The sequence below is a fragment of the Bemisia tabaci genome, chromosome 3 (genome assembly GCF_918797505.1).
Source record: "Bemisia tabaci chromosome 3, PGI_BMITA_v3".
In the NCBI taxonomy this organism is placed as follows: Eukaryota; Metazoa; Arthropoda; class Insecta; order Hemiptera; family Aleyrodidae; genus Bemisia; species Bemisia tabaci.
In genome coordinates, this window is record NC_092795.1 from 59,850,994 (window position 1) to 59,872,443 (window position 21,450).

At 40.3% G+C, this 21,450-nt stretch overlaps 1 protein-coding gene across 2 annotated transcripts in view; it reads left to right on the forward strand.

The window, feature by feature from the left end:
* The window catches only part of LOC140224339 (cell adhesion molecule Dscam2-like), a 293,485-nt gene that overhangs the window by 214,833 nt on the left and 57,202 nt on the right, over nt 1-21,450 (forward strand). The gene's annotated exons all lie outside the window — the stretch shown is intronic.

Sequence of the window (21,450 nt, forward strand, 5' to 3'; positions counted from 1 at the left end):
CCCAGCTGGGGAGTATCAATGCAGCATGTTACATTGTAGAGACCGCGCGTTGGTTGATGGGAATCGGCGCCATTTTCGGCTATGTTCCTTGTCATGACTTTATTTTATTGCATACTGTTTTATTGTTAGTCAATGCTATGTTGTGTATTGTATTTTTGGAATCATGGTGATACAGTCAATAATTCAAAACTTGTTTGTGCTTTTATCTCGTGATGGAAAAAATGTACTTTACGTTCAAAATTTGAAAATTTGAATTTTAAAGTTTTCGCGGTTAAGGAAGCTTTAACCACTGGGTTGGAGCTTCCTAGTTAATTACTCGATATCAGCTGATAGCAAACAAAGGTTACCAGGGAAACCGTAAACGTCTAACAACTATCGTGGCCATTGGGGCGATTATTGAAATGATATCGACTGTATGTCGCCGCTTACGACAGGACATAGCCCTATCTTAACTGTGTAATATATCGCAATTCGATATTGTTTTGATTTTTAAAAGGAGCAATTCATTCATACAGTTCCGATTAGTTTTGGCGAACGGGCCCTTAACCTACGGCACTCGGCTCATGGGAATTTTTTAACTTGTCCTGGACGGACTCGTCTGTAGCGCCTCGTTCTTCGTTGTGTGTGTGATTTCGTGAAGAAGTTTCTATGGCAATTTGCTTTTATTTGTGAGCTGTTTTTTCCATTCCGGGAACATATTTATTGAAAACGGCGACTTTTTCAACAGTCCTATTTTTATCTACAACATCTAAGTGGCCCTTCATAATCATTTAATTTTGGCCCCTGGCCAGAAAAAGGTTCGGAAATTGCAGTGATTTTGCCGAAAATGCTGAAGTAAGTAAATTTGGGCATTTTTTTTCCTTCTTCAAACTCTGTGGAGAAGCACTTCTCCTCCAGTACATCTATTTTTTTACTTATCTCTCGCAAGGTACATTTACAGAAGGTGTGTTCCAGTATTAACAGTTCAGATTCGTGGTTTTTTTATTATAACGCTTATTTCGGAAAGCAATTATTACATTGTTCAATTCTACTGACTTTCAACACTCGATTATACTCCCGGCAAATTCTGCAGCAGCGTTTCAAATGTTGACTCTAATGCTTCCAACAGCCATCCGATGTCTAAGGGTTTATCCCTAGATTTAGGGATTTTCCGGAATTTCCAGGGATTTAGGGATTTTTCAGGAAATCTAGGGATTTTTTTTTGATGAGGTAAAGTTACCAAAAATCAACTTTTTAACCTCAATTCTAGCTTCGACAATCGAAAACATTTTTTCATCTATATTTTGTAGGCCTTTTTGGCAACACTATTTTCCCCGCAAATAAGCCGGAAATTAAAACGATTGCGTCCTTCGATGTACTTGACATTCAACTGCATTCAACCTGTTAATAATAAGAAATCAACTAATATTCTTTCATTTTATTGGTCTGGATTAGCACTGCTTTCAGAGAGCGCCAAAATTCAAACGAGCCAATCAGATTTAAATATTGCAAATCGCTACATCGAATGACATCATGATTCTTCGTTAAAAATGGCGCTTTTTGCAAAATCTAGGGATTTTTTAAGTATATTTGAGCAAATCTGGGGATTTAGGGATTTTTAGCGAAATCTAGGCATTTTTTTTCTTCCCCGCTAGGGATTTAATATCGGAAGACTGGCTTCCAGTATCGTAGCGTTGATCGTCGCTGATGTCGAAATGGAACCTAATGCCGGACTTACTGTAACACCTCCATTCCTCAATTCCGGTGAGGAATACGTCTCTACCCTTAACTCAATATAAATATACAAATTGATAAGTGAGTGCTTTAGTCTCCTGAAAACAGAATTGCGAAACTTAAAATTGGAGAAAAATGATGAGTAAATGAAAAAATGGAACCAATTGATGGGATATGTCGCATGCCATTCTGACACAAAATATGGCGTCTATCGAATCACCTTAACTAAATAAAATAACCAAATTTTCAACTCTCAAACTATCAACTATCAACTATCAAATTTCAAACTATCAAAATTTCCAACAATGACAAAAATGATTGTAATATACCTATAATGTAATGAAATATACACGCTCTAATCATTTAATTTGTATTACCTTTATGTTATGTACCTACATGTTATACTATTTTTATAATAAATTTTGCCAACATGCTTTTCAATTCAGTCTACAACATTTCATTCCGACGTGGCAATAATGATTTATAATGCCCCTAATCCATTAAAATGAATTACAATAGTAATGCCGCATTATAATGTCGTATTATACATCGCAACGATTCATGTCCTACTGATTATTGATTATTGTAAGATGAATTCTGTTTTCTCTGATTGTATGTTTCATACGTGCGAAGCAAGTACGGGTCACTAGAAACGTGGTTCGTACGGGTGGCTGATGAAATTGATCTTCGAATACCTTTTGATGAGCTAGGGAAATGGAACCATCTGCATCTCATGGACAATAAATAGTTGCCGTAATTAAGGTCATCCCGTGATTAAGGTGCCGTGATTTAAGTCATAAATTCTTCATCTAATTCTTGATTCATCTCCAAAATGTCTGCTAAAGCTTTCATGCGCTTCTCCTTGTATGCATGAATGAGCAAATTGGGTATCGAACAAGCGGACACTTTTTGAAAATTCAGATGATTCTGGACAATATCGTACAGAAGTCCACGAGCTGCAGATAGAACCATTACCTCTAGCTCATCAAAAGTTATTCGAAGATCATTCAACAACCTCTTTGACAAGTTGCAAAAACTTTTCGTTAACAATAGTGTCACACGGTACTAGGAATATTTACTATTTAACGAACCTTATATTTCCCTGACTCAGTCCTAAATTATAGAAGTATGCGTTACTTTTCCAGCAATCCAAAAAAACAATTATACAAAAAACCAATACCTACACTTTCAGATATAAAAATGCAAATTTTTTGCAGCCTCGCTAAACGACTTATCAACCAGAGATTTTTTAGGAAGCGGACCTCCAAAGAGCTTTCAAAATTAAAAGTATACAACAAGTGATAATGCCATGTATTCGCCATATCAAAGCCCAATACACATTTATACACCGGCTACGTAAATCTGCTAAGTTACAAAACATGAATCGACAGTTGTCGGATTGTACATCAATGACAAAATGTGTCTAGGCCCTCATTCTTGACTACAACTACTGCCCCCAGAGCCGCTCTCCGACGCCAATGCGTTGGAGCTTCCTGCTTGTTTTATTTAATCCTTTGCCATTTTGACGAAAGGACGTATCTCAACTTCCACGCGAACCCTGTTTTACGCATGTTAATCCATGATCTCGGGGGCGGAGATCGAGATACGCCCTAATTACGCCAGAGCGACGACGATTCGTCCGATCCTGCTACATCATCCTTTTAAATCGAAGTTAAGAACCAGACATGGACTAGAGCTTGAAAAAGTGGCAGGAGCTCAACAAATTAGCCAGCGGAGTTGCAAGTCAACGTCGTCCTTGTCTTGGTTCTTGAAAAAGGGCTGTTCGTCGCACAGCGGCTCCAGTCAATGGGAGTGGTCGAACACAAATTTTCAACAGAAGCTGCAAATTTAGATATTTATTTTGTGCGATTTTAAAGTTTGAGGGGTGAGATATTTAGATAAGGAGCTTAACTCTTTATCTAAATTGCGCTCATTAATTTTTTGATGAACTTCGTTCTTTTTTTATCGACTTGATCTGTGGGCTTACGAGGAGCCTCAGCTCAGCGAGAACGGGGACTCTGGTCGAGAGCCTCGGCTCGACCACATCTCTCTCTCTTGTTTTCTGGACTCTGGACACTTACGACTTTTGGAACATGGAACCCCTGGACATCTCGGTGAATCGTCGAAAGACCTTTCTTATTCTTGTCATTTTAGACGTTTTCAACATTTTTTCAAAATTCGTTAATTTTCACCTTTTTCAAAATTTTCTCAAAATTTTCTAAGTAATAAATTTGTAAAACGCCAATCTTCTTGTACTTTTTAACTTGAATTAATCCCGATCGTAGAAACCGTAAAAAGCATGAATGTTTGAATTTTTTAAATTTTTATTTTTAATCAGTTTTCTGATTCTGCTCTCCCACTGAATTTCAGCAGGTATAATTGTCCAAATACTTGGATTTTCACTTTAAGGGTGAATTTCAGAGTATTTCGTCAATTATATCTTACAACCGCTCCTCCAGTGATAATACTTGATTCCATGTAAGAGTATAAGTCGTAAAGTTATAAAATTACGCCTTATATGGAATCGGGTCTATCTCTGGAGGAAGGATGACCATCCCGAGTAAATTCTACTGGTAAACCAATGCTGCCAATTTTAAGACTGCAAACTTTTGTAATGACGGAGTTACGAGCTTTCAAAGTCCCAAAATTGTGTCCGACCTCTCCCATTGACTTGTTCCACTGTGCGTGGAAGCAAACAAGGGGCAATTTGTGACTCGCCGTCGCGAGATCTCGCTCGCCCTCCGTAACTCGAGTCCGTAAGTTCCGTAACTCGAGTCCGTAAGTTCCGTAACGCCGCGAGCGGCCGGGCAAGTTCGACGTCAGCGGCGGACGGCACGCCGCGTCGCGTCTTCACCCTGAGACAATAACTCATTAACCATTAGTCCTGTTTGTATTTTGTCCGAGCCTCAAAGAACTTAATCTAGACGGAGCAACGGTAGCCTATTTGTAGCGTTTTAATTAAAAGGGGAGCCAACGGGTAGCAGAGGAGCGCGGGGGAAAGTTTTAATTATTCACTTCAGGTTTTTCACATTTTTTTCTCCGGTCGACTTTAGTTCTGTCACGCCTATTATTGCCGTTGTTTATGCCTCCTGTCGGCGGGGGTCCCGTGCTCCTTTTTCAGTCGGAGGGGGGGGGGGGGGGGGGGGGGGGTCGGAATCACGTTCGCCGGGCTTGAAAAATTATCGCGACAATTAACAGTGCGAGCGTGAGGCGAATGAACGCTTCAACTTCAAAGGGCCATTGTATTTGTGCGTAGGGTTTAAAAAGTTTCCCGGAGTCTCCCTTGAGTTTGAAAGCTTCCGCCAACTTTTGAAAACTGCGTGGGTAATTTCGTGAATCTTCCGGATATGGAATCGTCTAAAAATATCGAGGAATGTCTCTGCAACCTAATTATTATTCTCAAGAATAGTCGCCTCTTCGTCACTTCCCAAAGAAATATTGAGCCATCCGTACTTGACTCTAACAGAATGTACTGATTTCCGTGAAACGTGGCTCTAAAGGAGCGAATTTATATCATAAAGTTTAGGCACTATATTAGCATAAGTATTGGGTAAATTGTTTAAGCGAATCAAAGATGCTGAAAAATTTAAATTCAAAATTCTTCAATGCATTTTCGGATACAATCCATCATCAGAAGATACAAATAAGATGAGAATTACTTACAATGAAGAAATGCTAGCATGTTAATAAGAAGGTACAAATAGGTACTATAAAGCGTAGGTTAACCACCTGAATTTGTATCGTTTTGAAAATAAAATTTCCCGTGAATGATGCAAATTAAACTTCATTTTGATGACCACAGTCGAAAAATAGGTGTCTCCAATTGGGACGTCGTAAATTCCTGCCCAATAATTTTATCTTCTTTAAAAGCTAACTTGCCAACGGTTTTCCCTGAATTTTCAAAGACTTTTCTTCACTCAGTCAAACATATTCACAGAAAGTTTCAGTGAGATATTTTGCTGGTTTTCTCTTTTAAAAAAATAAAATCAAATGTAGTAGGAGATTTTGGGACATTCGCATGCAGATACGCATTTTCCGATTTTAACCTGCGATTGGAGTCATCTGAATGCATTTCGCCATTTTTTTCTATCAGAAAAGATCATAAAGTGTGAGGTGACTGAATCAATCAGAAATAGATAAAATTCAGTGACCTTGATTCATTTCCTATGAAGAGTATTTTATTTAGGGTTCGTCGCCCAATAATTACTAAAACGTCGGAAATTGCCACAATTTCGTTTAGTTTTGACTTCATGGATCCTTAACCCCCAAGTCCCGCGAGTATATCCCAGTCTTCGTGTTTATGGTTTGATTTACGGCGAGTCTATCGAGAGAGTAGAATATCTACGGAGGTTTAAATCTGGAGCCTAGCATGTCGCCCCGGCCTGCATTTTTCAGGGCGCACCGTAAGGAGCTTCCTCGGGGCGTTCGAAAATCGCAGGACGCGGGATCCGAGGCGGTAAATCTTCGGACGCGAGCAGGGACTAAGAGCAGTCAATGAAAATATAAAACGTGATTTATGCGAGGTCACCGGTCGTTCCTAGGGAGGAGGACTGAAATTCACCGGAGGAGATAGTCAAGTCCATCTTTGCCGTCGTTTCGTTCGGTCCCGCAAATTTTGAGCGTACGAGAATTGTGTCGTCGCCCGGACACTGTAAGACTGCAACAGTTTTTTTTTCCTCCCTCACACAGTGTATCGAGTCGATAGGAGAGGTCGGACAAAATTTGGAAATTTCAAGTGCTTATAACTCCGTTGATACCAATATACTTAAGGTTCCACTTTAAGGTTCTAAAGGTGCTTCCATTGGCTTCCTTGTGAAATTTTCGCGCTCCTGCTGGTGAATATACTGGCATGACTCCGCACTGTGCCGCACTGCCGCAGCGTGGAACACATGCGGTTATGTTAGCAATAGGTGATGTGTCCTGGCTACTTTCTGCGTAACCAAGTCAATTTAACAATAGTTAATACCTACATACAATGCTCGCAGTTTGGTTACTTAGCTCATGAATTAATCCATAAATCTGACAACACGGTCTAGATAATTGAATCTTCCTTGTCTGAACATCAATCAAAATCGAGAAAACGCTCCGTTACGTTCGTTTCTTTCCAGTTTTGGCGGGAAATTATAGAAAAATACCACCAATGCGAGTTGAAGATTGGAAAGTCGTCATTTTCTTTCGATATCCTCACCGTTTATCATACCAGCCAAAAAAAATGGACCGCGTAAAGCAGAAAAGAACCAAGCCACATCAGCAATTGCCAAATTTAACTGGGCAATTGAATTTTTTTCATGAAAACGGTTGTGTGGATTTTTTTGCAAATTTCTATGAATATTTTGCACAGTACAAAACATTTGTCACAATTGTCTCAATTTTTCGATGGAATGAGCACAAACATCATCTTGTATAAAATGAAATTGCCCAGTAAAACTAGGCAATAGCTGATGTGGCTTAGTCCTTTTTTTTGCGAAACGCGGTCCAAATAACAGTGAGTTTTCTCCTCTCTAGATCGCGTAGATGCGTAGGGATCCGCCGTGATAACGAAGCCGCTTTAGTGCACCATTTCCGTTCGCCATGCCTTTCTTCCTTATTTTTGACTGCGAGCAGGAATGAAGGGATGAGGGAATGGGATGAGCATTTTGAGAGCCACCAGCCGCGGAAAAGTAGGTAACCGATTGTAAAGGATGCACCGCGAGTAAAAGCAGCGCGACGGCTGGGCGGCGGGGAGAGGGGAATTAACACGGATTCCAAATTACGGGTGAATCATTTTCGAGGCAGGATTCCTCGGTCGGGAGCGAGACGGAGTAATTGAAGAGATAAGAAAGAAAAGCTTTGAATGTCAATTGACAAAGGATCGGGTCGGAGCAGCGACCAGTCTTTGCCGGAGCAAATCAATCTCCTCTCTTCGCCTCCACTCTCGAGTCCTTCCTTTTTCACGCCAACATTGCCAAATCGAGCATCAAAACCCCGCATCCAAATCAGTCATGCTCCAAGATTATGGAAAACATTGAGGGAAAGAAAAGAACAATCAATCGGAAAGTTAAACATATCTCTTCATCTCCGAAGTCGCGAGGTGTACATTTCTTTGCGCGCTTGGATCGATTTTCGTGCAAAATGTACACTGGAAAAAAAAACACATTGGATCTAGAGTCCAGACTCTTAAAAACATCGACAAGAAAAAATTCTCTTGATTCAATCAGATTTAAGCTGAAATCAAGAACCGAGCCTCTTAATTTTAGCGGATTCCCTTTTGATTTAAGCTTAAATCTGATTGAATCAAGAGTCCTTTTTCTTGTCAATGTTTTTAAGAGTCTGGACTCTAGATCCAATGTGTTTTTTTTTTTTTTTTTTCAGTGTAGATAAATACAAAAAGACTAATGGAAAGAACTTGTGACGCAATTCACTCTATGACAATGCACTCATTTTTTACCCTTACTGAAGAAAAACCCGGCCGTGGAAGCCGTACTTACGGTCTATGTATCGACGTACCGTTCGCGTTCCGGGCGTAGCACCCGGAGCAATCGAACCCACGGCGCCAGTACCTGAAAAGTTTGGCCTCGATGCCTTGAACGGACGTTACGTCTCTAAAGCCCGACATTTTTTTCAGTGCGCTATAAGTAGAACAAAACTTTTTGGTTCTTACTTTGCTCAAGGTTTATTTTTCGGAGTTAAACATTAGAGTCAAGAATCAAAGAAACGTGTGTACATATTTCTGAAAAGTCAAGAATAAAAGGAACCCATGCGTACAACAATTAAAAACAAAACACTCATTTCAAAGGCTTCGCGTGCTTATAAGGAAGGACTGACATTCAACTCTTGGCAGGAGATGAGTCCTTTGTTGAATTCTTCGTACTGAGAAAGCTACCTTTCTATTAACATCAGTTTTCTTTGATTCCCTGTACTGTCACTCATAACTCAGATGTTAAAAGCGCCACTAAGCTCTATTACAGCAAGTCGCTTCAAAGAAACTTTGCTGACGGAACATGCTACTGGGATGAGGGCCAGCAAGTTCCTTTGCTTTCACGATTCCCTCGTTAAAATTGATGAGGTTTTGAAAACATTTTAAGTTTTCTGCCGACTGAGGATCAGTACAAAATCGGACTAGTTGTTCTTAAATCATCCGAATATTTAAAAATTAACACGCTTTGTACAATATCTATATCGTATTCTGGTTCTAACGTTGGGTTAAAAGTTGACAAATTATATTAATTTGTTTCTATGGTAAATCCTTTTAATTTGGTTAGAAGTTGGAAAATCCTTTCAATTTGTTGGAACAATAGATAATTTGTCGATGCGATTCCGCTTCGCAATGGCTCGTTTTTGGACAGCTGTGTGGATGAGTGTTTATCGTATCTTAAATCTACTTAAAATCAAAGATACTTAATTATAATTATTCTAAATGTTTTTATTTCTACATTTTTTTAGTTGGTATTTATGACCACTCGATGTTTATTATAGGAGTGCTATGTTGCGAGTGGCTTCCTTCTAATTGGTCTTGCTCCCGCAGACTTTAAATCTACGTAATAGGCGTCTTTACATCAGATTTAATTTCCCTCTTCAAGTCAATCCTTTTCCTTATCTTAGTGTACCCTTCCAATTTTGTTTATTTTTTTATTCATCAACCCCTTTTTTCCGACTTGCTCTTAACCACGGATCCAACGCAGCCAGTGTGTTAGATGAACATGTTTATTGTAGCTGTCGCAAGCCCTTCCTATATGTTTAATTAACAAGTTTTTAAAGTGGCCCGTCCCGTGTTTTTGGCGCGCTGTCTAACTGTTGTAAGATAAATCGCATCGAGTGAGTAAGAGCTTTCTTCACGTATTGACCACAAAGTTGCTTGCGTTATTCAACTCGTTACTGCGTTATTTTGGACAACTGATCTTAAACCTCTACCTAAACCCTGAGCTCGTGTATAGTTGGCTGTGGGCTGTGGGCTCTATATAAAGAACAAAATCTACGAGACTGAAGGAAAATATTCGAGGTTGCAAGGTGTAATTGAATCGCAGTTAGCGCAAAGGAACCAGCGCGATTACAGTGTTTTCAAAATTGTGCGACTTCTCCTTTTCCTAAAAACAATCATATGTACATTATTACAACTTACACAATTCTTTTACTTTAAAATTGACAATTTTTTGGCGGGAGCCAAAGCTATCTGCCAAAGGGTCTGAGGGTTTTCTTTTTTTATAATTATCAAGAAGCAACATTTTTAGAACCTGTAATCACGCTGGTTCCTATTTTCTAAATGCGATCCAATTATGTCTTTTACCATATTAAATATTTTAAATATTGAAAGTCTGAACTTGCCACCCATGTTAAAAGGTTTCCTCAACGGCTGCAGCCTCATTTTCGCACGCCTTTGTGACCTTTATTTAAAGATTTTCGTCAGTAATATCATTATCCTAATCAAAAATTTAAAAAATTTCCGTTCCTCACTTGCGGTGATTGTTTATACGATACGCGTTTCGGAGCTCTAATAAGTTGGCAGCCGAATCGGCTGTTAGTCGGCTGTGATTAAAATGTTTTACATCTAATAATCACAATTGACTTGTGACGCGTCCCCCTCCCCTCACGTAATTTCCATCATAATCCTACTTTTGCTATTCTTGAAAACTGCCTCAAAAGTCAGAGGCTTTTCAGTTCCAACTGCAAAACAATTTCAAATTCCTCCGACCTTCGCAATTCTCGGAAACTGCTTCAGAAAGCGGAGACCTCTCAGTTCTAATTGTAAAATCATTTTTTTTTTGCAATTTTTGAAATCTGCCCTAAAAGTCAGAGGTTTTTCAGTTTCAATTGTGAAATGATTGTTTACAATTCTTGAAATCTTCTTCAAAAGTGAGAGGCTTTACAGTTACGACTGTGAAATGGATTGCATTTTGCAAAAAGGAACCACTAGCATTGCGATGTTGCTAAGATTGTGCAACTTCTTTTGTCTTGGAGGAAAAACCCGATTATCCATTAATAATTTCTATTTTACTCGCTAAAAACTGTAAATTTAAGACAAAAAGTACCATCTAAATTTCATAGTTTTTCACAATTTCCGCAATTTTATTGCAAAGGATGAAGTTGCACAATCTTAGCATCATTGCAATGCTAGTGGTTCCTTTTGCAAAATGCAATCCGAATAATTTTAAGTTCCGCTCCGGCAACGCTAAGTTGCGCTCTGTCTTTGAGGAATTATTTTCTCACTTCCAATCGGCATCTTGTGTACGGTGCAGCTCGTCGAATTACCCCGTCCCCGCGGCCTCGCCGGGAGCGCGGACAAGGGGAACAATCATTCTTCCTCTCTGGTCCTTGCTCCTTGGTTCGCGGCATTTCGCTCCTTTTAAAGATGAGCTAACAGGAGCTTTGAGCACTTCCGTTTAACGCATTATCAACGTCCGTCCGCGAACGACGCCAGCTCCAGCTCTCCCATTTCCCTCCTTGGAGCTCCGCTGCCGAAAGCTCTTCGGATTTCGATTTCAATTAAAGTTTAATTTCAAAGTAACTCTCTTTCAGTTCGGACCCCTCCTACCGTCAAGAATGTTTTTAATCCTGTCGGGTCCGATTTCGCCGTTGCCATCTTGCACAATGCGTTGTTTTCCGCACCAAGAAACGTACCTCCATTCTAGAGTACCTATATAGATCGTATTCGATACATCAAACGGCTGAGATTGTATCGATATCGATTGGTTCAAAACATAAGCATAGCCTCAAAAGTAAATTCAGAAATCTGAGAGAACGGGTCTTTTGTAACAGATTTTTTATTCTTTTGCGTATCAAATGCCAATTTAAAGTGAAATTGTTAGGAATTTTCTCATTTTCAGCTTTTCCAACTTAATCCTTACAGTTTGGTTTGAGGTTATGTGCTATTGTTTTGAACCAAACGATACATCGAACCGTTATCGAATACGGTCTATTGAGAGAGTATGGCCACTTGAGTTACCACCTCTGATTGGCTCAGCCATATTAGGCTGAATGGAGCCCTTAGGACCCGAAAATGGCGGACGCCATAAGTTAATGTAATGCAAAATGACTCAAAATGTAGTCGTCTTTGCTTATCGTAACGAGAAATTTACTCAAATGCACTATTGCGACATCTTTACATATTTTTAAGGCTAATCGTGTGCAATTTTTGAGAAAAATTATCTTAGATGTAGTGAGGTTGGCAGCAAGTGCGGTTGATGATAACCGTCAAAAGTTGGCAATGACCCCCCTCCCATCCACAAAAACCAAAACAAAGCACCGCCATTTTTGGGTTCTAAGCCTCTCCATTGGGCCCAGTGGCCATACTCTCTCAATATAGGTACTCTACTCCATTCCAAGGTTGCTCAAGTGACTCGAAGTATTTAATTTTTTTCAAGAATGTACCTGTGCGATTTTTGTTCAAAATAGGTCTTTATTTTGAATGTGATCAGAAAAAAAATCTGTGAAATTTTCAGTTCGAAATGCCCAAAATTCCCGTGGTGAAAATGCAATTTGCGAGGGTAAATTTAGCAAAATTGGAACGTAGCTATTTAATTTCACCTACCAGTTAAAATTCAATTTGCGAAGGAAACTTTGGCAACAGCAAAATGTATTTACGTTGTCTGTGCCATGTACATCTAAAATGTTTCTGATTGTAGATTTTCCCGGTAAGAATTCAATTTACGAGGGAAAATTTGGCAACACTAAAATGTAGTCACGTTTCATTCTAAATGAAAGAACGAATACCGTAAATGCATGCGCAAGCAACAAAAAACGGCTGTAAAATATATTACACTGTTAAGTAACCTTTTAATCATACCACATATACTAATTTCACAAGGCAATAAGTGATTTGGTAACGATACGCACAGAATCTACTATTTTCATCACTACTCAATACCAAACTTACCACTGGCACCACTACTGTCACTGCTAATACTTTTCAGTAGACTTTTGGAAAGGTTCCACCGCAAATGCTGACATGAAATAGCATCTGTCAGTGGCTGATATCGTTTTAACCGACTCGGAGAATTTTTTGAGATATTCCCAGCTTCTCTTTTCCCGTTTGTCATGTTCTTCCTGGTATTGTTATCCGCCTATATTCGACATTTAGGACCATCCTTTTCGCCGATCAACGAGTTTCCGAATCTAAAATCCCTCTCAAAAATGCCATAAATTAATAGAGTCGTGCAGTTGGACCGCGTTTAACAGAAAGGAACCAAGCCACATCAGCCATTGCCTTATGGGCAATTTAATTTTTTACAAGAGAATTTTGTGCGGATTTCTTTGAAAATGTCAAGGAATTTACTTCGTGCCAAAAATCTGCATAATAGTTTTCACGGTAAAAATGAAATTGCCCGATTAAATTTTGCAATAGCTGATATGGCTTGGTTCCGTTCTGCTAAACGTGGTCCAATTCATCCTGCAGACTGATTGTTGGAACTTTAACTGGCTTTTTCGGCAAGATTAGACAGACTAGCCCTGTCTGCGCCGTGTAATATACCGATTTACGATTCCCGTCGTGCCGACATATTTTTCAACAATCCGGCTGCAGTGCGTCATTTTAGATTCCACTTCTGAACCTTCGAGGGTCACGCAAATAGTGTGGAAAACGAAAGAGGGAGATATTGCGATCCTTATCATAAACATGGCTAAGAAACAACACTGGAAGAAAAAACACATTGGATCAAGAGTCCAGACCAGTGGCGTGGCGTGAATTGCGATATATCGATTGTTATGCCATTTAAACCTATGGTAAAGAATCGATTATTAAGGTGCTCGCTGCGAACACCCTGTTTATCGATCCTTTTTCCATAGGTTTAAATGGCATAACGATCGATATATCGCAATTCACGCCACGCCACTGGTCCAGACTCTTGAAAACATTGGCAAGAAAAAATACTCTTGATTCAATCGGATTTTTGCTTGAATCAAAACGAAATCCGCTTAAATAAGAGGCTTGGTTCTTGATTTAAGCTAGATTCTGATTGAATCAATAGTACTTTTTCTTGTCGATGTTTTTAAGAGTCTGTACTCTAGATCCAAAGTGTTTTTTTTTTTTTCCAGTGTGCGAGTTTGAATATTAGAGCCAAACGCGTTTTAGCGCCTACAAGACTGCAGAAATACTTCACGCATTGCACGTACTCTACGGTGCGGACGACGCGCAATGCGTGAAGTATCCATGCGTGTACGCGCAATGTGTGAAGTATCCATGCACTCTTGTAGGCTCCAATACGCGTACTGCGCTGACTGCACTAATGAGTTTCGATCTAATACTCAAAGTGTAGTCATCGTTTTCTCAACTCATGATTTTGAAATGTTTGTACACTCCAGGTATAGCGCTTAAATTGAGAGGCTTGGTTCTTGATTTAAGCTAGATTCTGATTGAATCAAGAGTACTTGTTCCTGTCGATGTTTTTAAGAGTCTGGACTCTAGATCTAATGTGTTTTTTTTCCAGTGAATAACGCCTATCTGGAAACCGGCAATTTTGCAGGACAAAGAGGAAACTTCGCCATTTTTGTAGGTTTGGGGTTTGATTGTAAATTTTTCTACACAATACAGCGTCATTACAGCGCTCGCCTACAGAATTGGAAAAAAGAACTAAAAGCATTAGTTTGCATCTTTTATACTGTAATGCGGCACAGACGTAGCGCATTTTGCCAAATGTCAGTGGCGTATGCGTAGCCTTAACGTATTTAAATGCTCCAAGTGCATTGATTTTAGCCGAAAAGAGCCCTCTCGAGTGCACCTTGCCACAAATCGGTGTTGGGCCTTTCTGATCGAGAGATGAGCCTCGGATAAGGACACGCGTCATACCGCCTCATTTCCAGTGGCAAGGCGTAAATGATCGATTAGCGATATTTTACCATTTGAAGCTATGGCAATGAATCAATTATTGAGGTCTTCGTTGCGAACACCCTTTTTATCTACATATCGACGGTGAAACTACCAGACCACGTATCTCGTTTGCGGTGTTTAAAAATCTCCACTCGCATTTTATTTTTTTGAAGGAGATCAAATCAAAATCATTCCTTACAATTTTCACAGATTTTTCTCCGCACGGAGAGGAAAAATCACGGAAGTTTTCACGAATTGACGTTGAGTAGTTTTCTATTTAAAAAATAAAGTATGACAGGAAGTCTGCGACGTCGCAAACCGAGATACGTGGTTTGGTAGTTTCACCGTCGATATACTTTTCGACAGGTTTCAATGGCAGATCGATCGATTCATCGCAAAGCCCGCCACGCCACTGCTCATTTTCCCCTCGCCTGCAGAAAAATTATTCGTCGACGTAGAATTATCCGTGTATCAGGAGGGTCGCAACTGGATCCTTGTGATGAGGTACTTAGCCTCGCTGCGGTTAAATTTGCTCACTTTCACTCTTGTTAGCTTCACACTTTTGCCACCCCTTAGCTCCTCCTTGCGGGCTCCCTGGCGGAACATCTCTCAGCTCACCACAATGGGACGCGGTGACTGCTCTTGAAAAACGCGGAGAACAACTCTCTCCCAGAATACAAACGGCTTGATTATACTTCTCCTACCGACGTAAACGCGAGGAACTATTCCGAATTGTTTCTTGCTTAGTCTCGGGCATGCTTCTTGCTCCCAGCAACCCGTGTTTGCCAATTTTCCTAGGGCCTTGTCCACACGAGCGCAGTTCGCGGAACTTATTGCCTTCGAACTATGCTTAGTTCCGGATACAGTTATTCCTTGAAACGAGATGCTGTCCAAACGGTTTCGTCCGAACGTGGAACCGGAACTTCGATAAAACTATACATATTATTGCAAAATAATAGATTATTATGCCCGCCAAAGTAACAAAAATAAATGTCAAGATCATATGTTGAAGGCACTTGACGAAAACAAAAACAAGCATATTTCACATCAAAATGAAAATATTTAGAAGCTCGGAGCACGTGGGAATTCCAGGTTTGGGAGGAATGTTTCAGCTCAGCAAAAAACTTGTTCCGGAACAGTTTCCTCGAACTGAGTTCCGCGAACCGCGTTCATGTGGACAAGGCCTAACGTCTGCATAGACGTGCAAACAAAGCATATCACAAACTCGGCTTCTTAAGGCCTAGATACACACGGCGATTAATCGCCGGGAGTGAAAGATGGAAGCCAATGGAGAGCCTTGATTATCGATCCATTGACGTCGATATATCGAAATCAAGGCTCTCCATTGGCTTCCGTCTTTCAATCGTGGCGATTAATCGCCGTGTGTATCTAGGCCTTTAAGGGCCGTTCAAGTATTACGTGATGCCTTTAGAGAGGGGAAGGGCATCTGAGCTCGCGTTATGATACGTTACAAAAAGGAAGGGGGTCAAGCCCAGCGTTATGTAACAAATCCGCGGCGGAGGAAAAAAGAAACTTCGAAAAAAAAATTTGCAAAAAATTGAATATACCGCCCTTCCGAATGAATCTTGTCGGCGCTTGGTCCAGCCGTCGCAACGATTTTCACACCTTTGTCGATCTCTTCACGTCGTATTTCACCGAGATATCTAAAAACCAATGAAAAAAACTGATTTTCTTCAAGCTACTTTCTCAGCGTTCTCTTGAACTTTGAAAATTGTGGGAGGGGAGGGGGAGGGGGAGGCAGGCAGGCCATCAGCGTCGTCAGCATGAAAGCTAAACCCTCTATGGTTTGCCTCATGTCGACTAGTTCCCCATCATAGAGTCGTGTAATGTAAATGGAAGAGCTGGTGTCATGTTCTGCTCGACGAGTTCCGAGCCCGGTATGTTCGACCTCATGTTTTCGTTTTCATGTTTTTCGATACATGTTCGATCCAAAATGGCGGTGCGGAATACGTGGTAGTTCCTATTTTCTTCGTTTACATCGAATGGCCGGGTTCTCGTGTATCTGTTACGGGCAGATCTCGATCTCTGGACGGATCGCGATCTGCCCAATTTTAACTGGGCGAATCGGTATCAGCCCAGCTAAAATAGGGGAGATCAGAATCTGCCCAATAATAGCTGGGCAGATCGCGATCCGCCCACAATCGGGACCTGCCCGTAGCACATCGAAAACAATCGATCTTGTATCGAAAAAGTGACCCGGCGTCACACAGGAGGCTCGGAATTCGGGACCTGGAAAATGCTTAAAAGTGGGGCCAGTTCTCCCATTTACACTACGACTCTACGTCGTACTCTATGTTCCCCATTGACACTGAGTCCGGAATGAAACCAGAAATAGAGCACTTTCGCTCGGTACAGCTTTGTGTTTGGATGCTTGATTCTTTTGAACTAGCTAAAAATAATTAGATCCGTCCGAACAGCAACTTTCTGTGTTTAGTATTAACCGATATATCGAGCTTTGAGAAACTCGGTTTATGCCGCGCTATGGTTTCATCAATAAGTGAGACTCACCTCTGCACTGGCTACCCGACGATAAACACGGATGAAACCAAGGTCGAAGAAACAATAGCATGCACAACCGCGGCGGATGAAGTCATTGAACAAAATTTTTTAAAGCGTGATATCTTGATTAATATTGAACGCAGAAAGTTGCTGTTAAGATAGATCTTATTATGATTGGCTAATCTTCAAGAATCAAGTATCAAAACACGATCTTGTTCGTGACCGGTGCAACTGACCCATTATTTCGGGGAAAATATCACGTTGCATTTTCTCGAAAAGCAGCTGAAAAGGTTTTTTATTACCTTTGTCGCGTCGTAAAAGTATTGAACGGCGTCGAAAACTAAAAAATTGGGATTTATACCATGTAGCCTAAAAGAACGAAACAAATTTTGAAGGTTTCACAGTACAAAGGAACTTGATAGAAAATGATAGACACGAAAGAGAGATAACTTAGACTCTGGCGTGAAAGCAGGCTGCCGCAGTCTTTTTGCAAAGGCCCAACATACTATCAGGAATTCAGGAAATGGAGCAAAACGCAAAAAACCATGATAAACGGCCCTCCATGTAACGGAAAAGCGATTGACTTTTAAAACTTTACGGTGATAAAACAGAGACAAACCTAGCAAAATACACCGTGTTACAAGGCTTGTTTTCTCTCGTAAAATTTATTTGACTAGTTTTTATTGCATTTTTGCTCGATGAATAAAAGGTGCACGCTCTTAATTAGGTATCCCCACTCTTTCTCTCTCTCCTCGCTTCGCGTTGCAGAGACAGTCTCCCCCCTCTCACTTTTTCATCCGTTCGGTTCCATAAGTTTATGAATATGCAGAGGACCGAAAGAGAGCTTCGAAGCCAAATCGTTTCAAACGATTTTTTCCGGACGGAATCAGCACCGATTAGCAAAGTCGATCACACCATTGGCAACTACCTCAACCATTGTTTATCCTTTGATATCTTTCGTGTTTTGAGGACCGTAGAGAAGGATGAAAACTCGATTTTTCTCGATTCATCATTCTCTTACGCGGCAGGGTGGAGGAAGGAGGGGTGGGGATTGCTTCGTACATCGAGAGGCGGAATAGCGATGGAGTAGACAGTCTAGAGGCAATCGATTCAGTTTTACTATTCGTAATAAAACGCCCTCTCCGCGCGAATGCTAGGAGGCTTGGCTCGGTCCGGCTTACCTACAACGCTCCGTTATTAGAATGAATGTGGGGCAGGGAGGGAGAGTTTATGGGTGCTCTCAGCGACACTTGCGGACAATATTGATGCCCCATAAATTTATGCTTTTAACAGCTTTACAGTTTTAACGACCTGAATTCGGTGTAAAGTTTCTTTTATTCCCATTTTCGCGTTGTCTCCGCAACCCCTTCCCCGTCAACGTCAAATATCCCTGCGCCTTCCCCGTTTTTCCTTCTGGCCCCTGTTCCTTATTAGCCTGAGTAGTCTTTGACTCCCTCTTCCTTGTGGCACTACCGTATTTCTGCATTTTCACATTTTTTGATCCCACTTCCACCTCGATCGCTATCTTCCTCTTTTCTCAAGTTCCAATTCAACAAATCATCATCACGTAATAATTTTATTGCTTAGAATGCACAAATCCCTCCCCTCTCCTTTTTGTTGTTTTGTTGGCTCAGTTGTCGCTGTACGCTTTCCTGTGAAAGAAAAGAAACAACTTCACGTAAGTCGTAGGTAAAAATTTGTGCAAGTTCAAATAACATAGGTCGCAGGTCATAATTTGTGAAAGTTCAAATAACATGTAGGTCCAAATTTGCCGATCATATGCGTAAGTTAGAATCTCAAAATAACGCAAAAGTTGAACGGGTTCGTGTAAGATACAGTAGCGGCTCCCATTTTCGTTGTTGGAGATCTCTATAGGCTTGACGGGGTCGCTACCGCTCCTAGTAATGATGTAGATAAGTTGATTTGTAGCCCTAATGTGTGTAGGTAGTGAAAAACAGCATCACTGCAAATCAGGCAAACAAAGATAGATTATGGAAAAAGAGCAAAGGAAAAGAAGGCCCGTTGACGACGGCGCAGAGATACAACTATTCGTGTTTGGTTCATGTCCGTGTTGCATCTGCAAAATTGAAGGCGTGATGGCGCGAGGCGTGAATCACAATGCTCCGTTCTAAGCTGCCGATGGGGTTTCGCTCAGATTCGGCAGAATTTTTATAGAAGAGGCCGGAGTACGTATTTTCTATCTTCGGCTGTGTTGCTCACGTAGCCCTTGAAGTACCACTACAAATAAGACGAACGGAAAGAAACACAATATGGAAATAGAGCAAGTGAAATGAAAGCGCGTTGACATTGGCGCAGAAATACAACTCTTCTCGTGTATCGTGTTTACATTACATCTGCAACACTGGGCACGATTTAAGTCAATACAGGTTTATCTTCCGATTTTTTTTCACTTGGTGTGAAAATTGTTGCCTCAGGTAAATTCTTTGAAAAAGAACTTGTCGTACACCGATAATTTCCAAATTCGATTATTGGTAAGCAATGGTTTTCACCATGTTCACCAAAAATTGTTGAGCTTCTCGTGAGATTATATATTGATAAATGTTCATGCACCTCTCCACCTTACATTTGAGAGCTTTTTTCTGTGTGTTAAAAAAGCGTGTGAGAATATCACCACACTTTAATCATTTATTGATGAAATTTACCCCATTGGGCATTAATATTTAAAAATTTTCCTTCGGAAACAATTTAAACACTCATTACGGCCCTAATAAATTATGCAAAAATACGCATGAACTCATTATCCTCACCAAAATTCTCGGTTATTCGTATTATTTTGTGGCAAGTTTGTTTCGATACCAATCTCGCAATTGGCAGGGATCCATTTCATTAATCAAGCCACATTTCGTCTCTAGTAATTATAATTGATAAGCGTGGCCACCTCGTTGCGTTGCCCCTCTTTGCCCCCCCCCCCCATCTCTCCTCTAACCCCTCAATTTCCGGTTCTCTCCCTGCACCCTCTAAAAGCCCAGGTGAAAATTACAGACGCTAATTACTGTTAAAGCCGTTCACACAATATTGTCCGATGCCGATTAAATTACGCGGAAAAAGAGAGATCAGGCCTGTAAATTAACGTGGGTCTTTCTCTCTTTGCCAGCCCCTTTTGTAAGTTCTGGCGAGTTTCTAGGACGATTTTCACCCAGCCGTTAAGGCAAAGTCAATCAATATTCTGTGTAAAGCTCAGGTATTTAAAAAAAGGTTTTTTCCTCGAAAAAGTGGCGAAAGCTCTGCCGTGCTAAGGAAAAACGTTTTATGAACATTCGAGAGTTGCCAAATTTCTCCAGATAACATATGCATTTTTGAGGAAAGTTATTCATATTTGTTCTTGAAATTTTCCGATATTTCAGATCAAATTGCAAACAAAATTATCTGAACAATTTGAAGGAACATGTTCGCAATGTTCCAAGAAAATCCGGTTTTTATTGAGGTAATTTGGCAACGTCTAAAGGCTCATGCGTTGATTTTCCAAGCACGGCAGACCACTCGCGACACAAACCGCTTCGGGAATACACTTTGATGTTTTTAATATTATTATGTCAAGGGTTATTATAATAATTAGGTATTAAAACAATTGCCTAAATTAAAGTATTGTCAATGGTGTATTTTGTTAAAATGATGGTAAAGTCTAAATCATACAAGGGACAGCTTCAAATCTCCTGTTAGTTAGACTGGGAAGACCGTGTGGTCGAGTTTCAAACCCTATCTATTCATCACAATCACATTATTCAAAGGTATATAAAGGACAAAATTCGGCCAGTCTGATACATATGTTCAGAGAGCAACAATCTGCAAGGTCGATCCACATTTATTTATCTATCTAAGCACAGGTTTTGCAGATTGAATTGAATAGTTGAATGTTAAAAATTATACATGATACTTACTTTTGGAATTAAGAATTCATAGATGTTACTTTTCTTGGTTGTCTTTTTGTTTCTGGATTATGACGCTTCGCTGTGTGGATGACGATCGAGGGACCCTCATAGAATAATGCTTTTCCACAAGAAGCACAAGTCATTGACCAACGCATGGACCGCATAGATAGAAATAAACTAACGAAGTCAGCGCTTCTTTTTCTTCGATTTTCATGTTGCCATGTTTGTCCGGTAGAGTCCGAGATCGCGTGAGTCGCGGACTCATTTAAGCAGAGACTATTCTCAAGGAAAATACTGGACTTTAGCCAGACGATTGAGTAGTTAATTTCATATTGTTTTAAAACCATATGTATGACCTGAATCGAAAAATATTGGACTTTGTTTTGGAGCACATAAAAGGCTCAGATCAATCCCTACCTACTCTTTTTTAAGTTTTGATAAGAAATGCAAATATAAGAAGAAAGGGGACCGCTTCTGTAAGGGCTAAAGATACTTACAAGTCATGACTCTTGCATCACTCATAAATGGAGGAGCCTAAATTCGATTTAC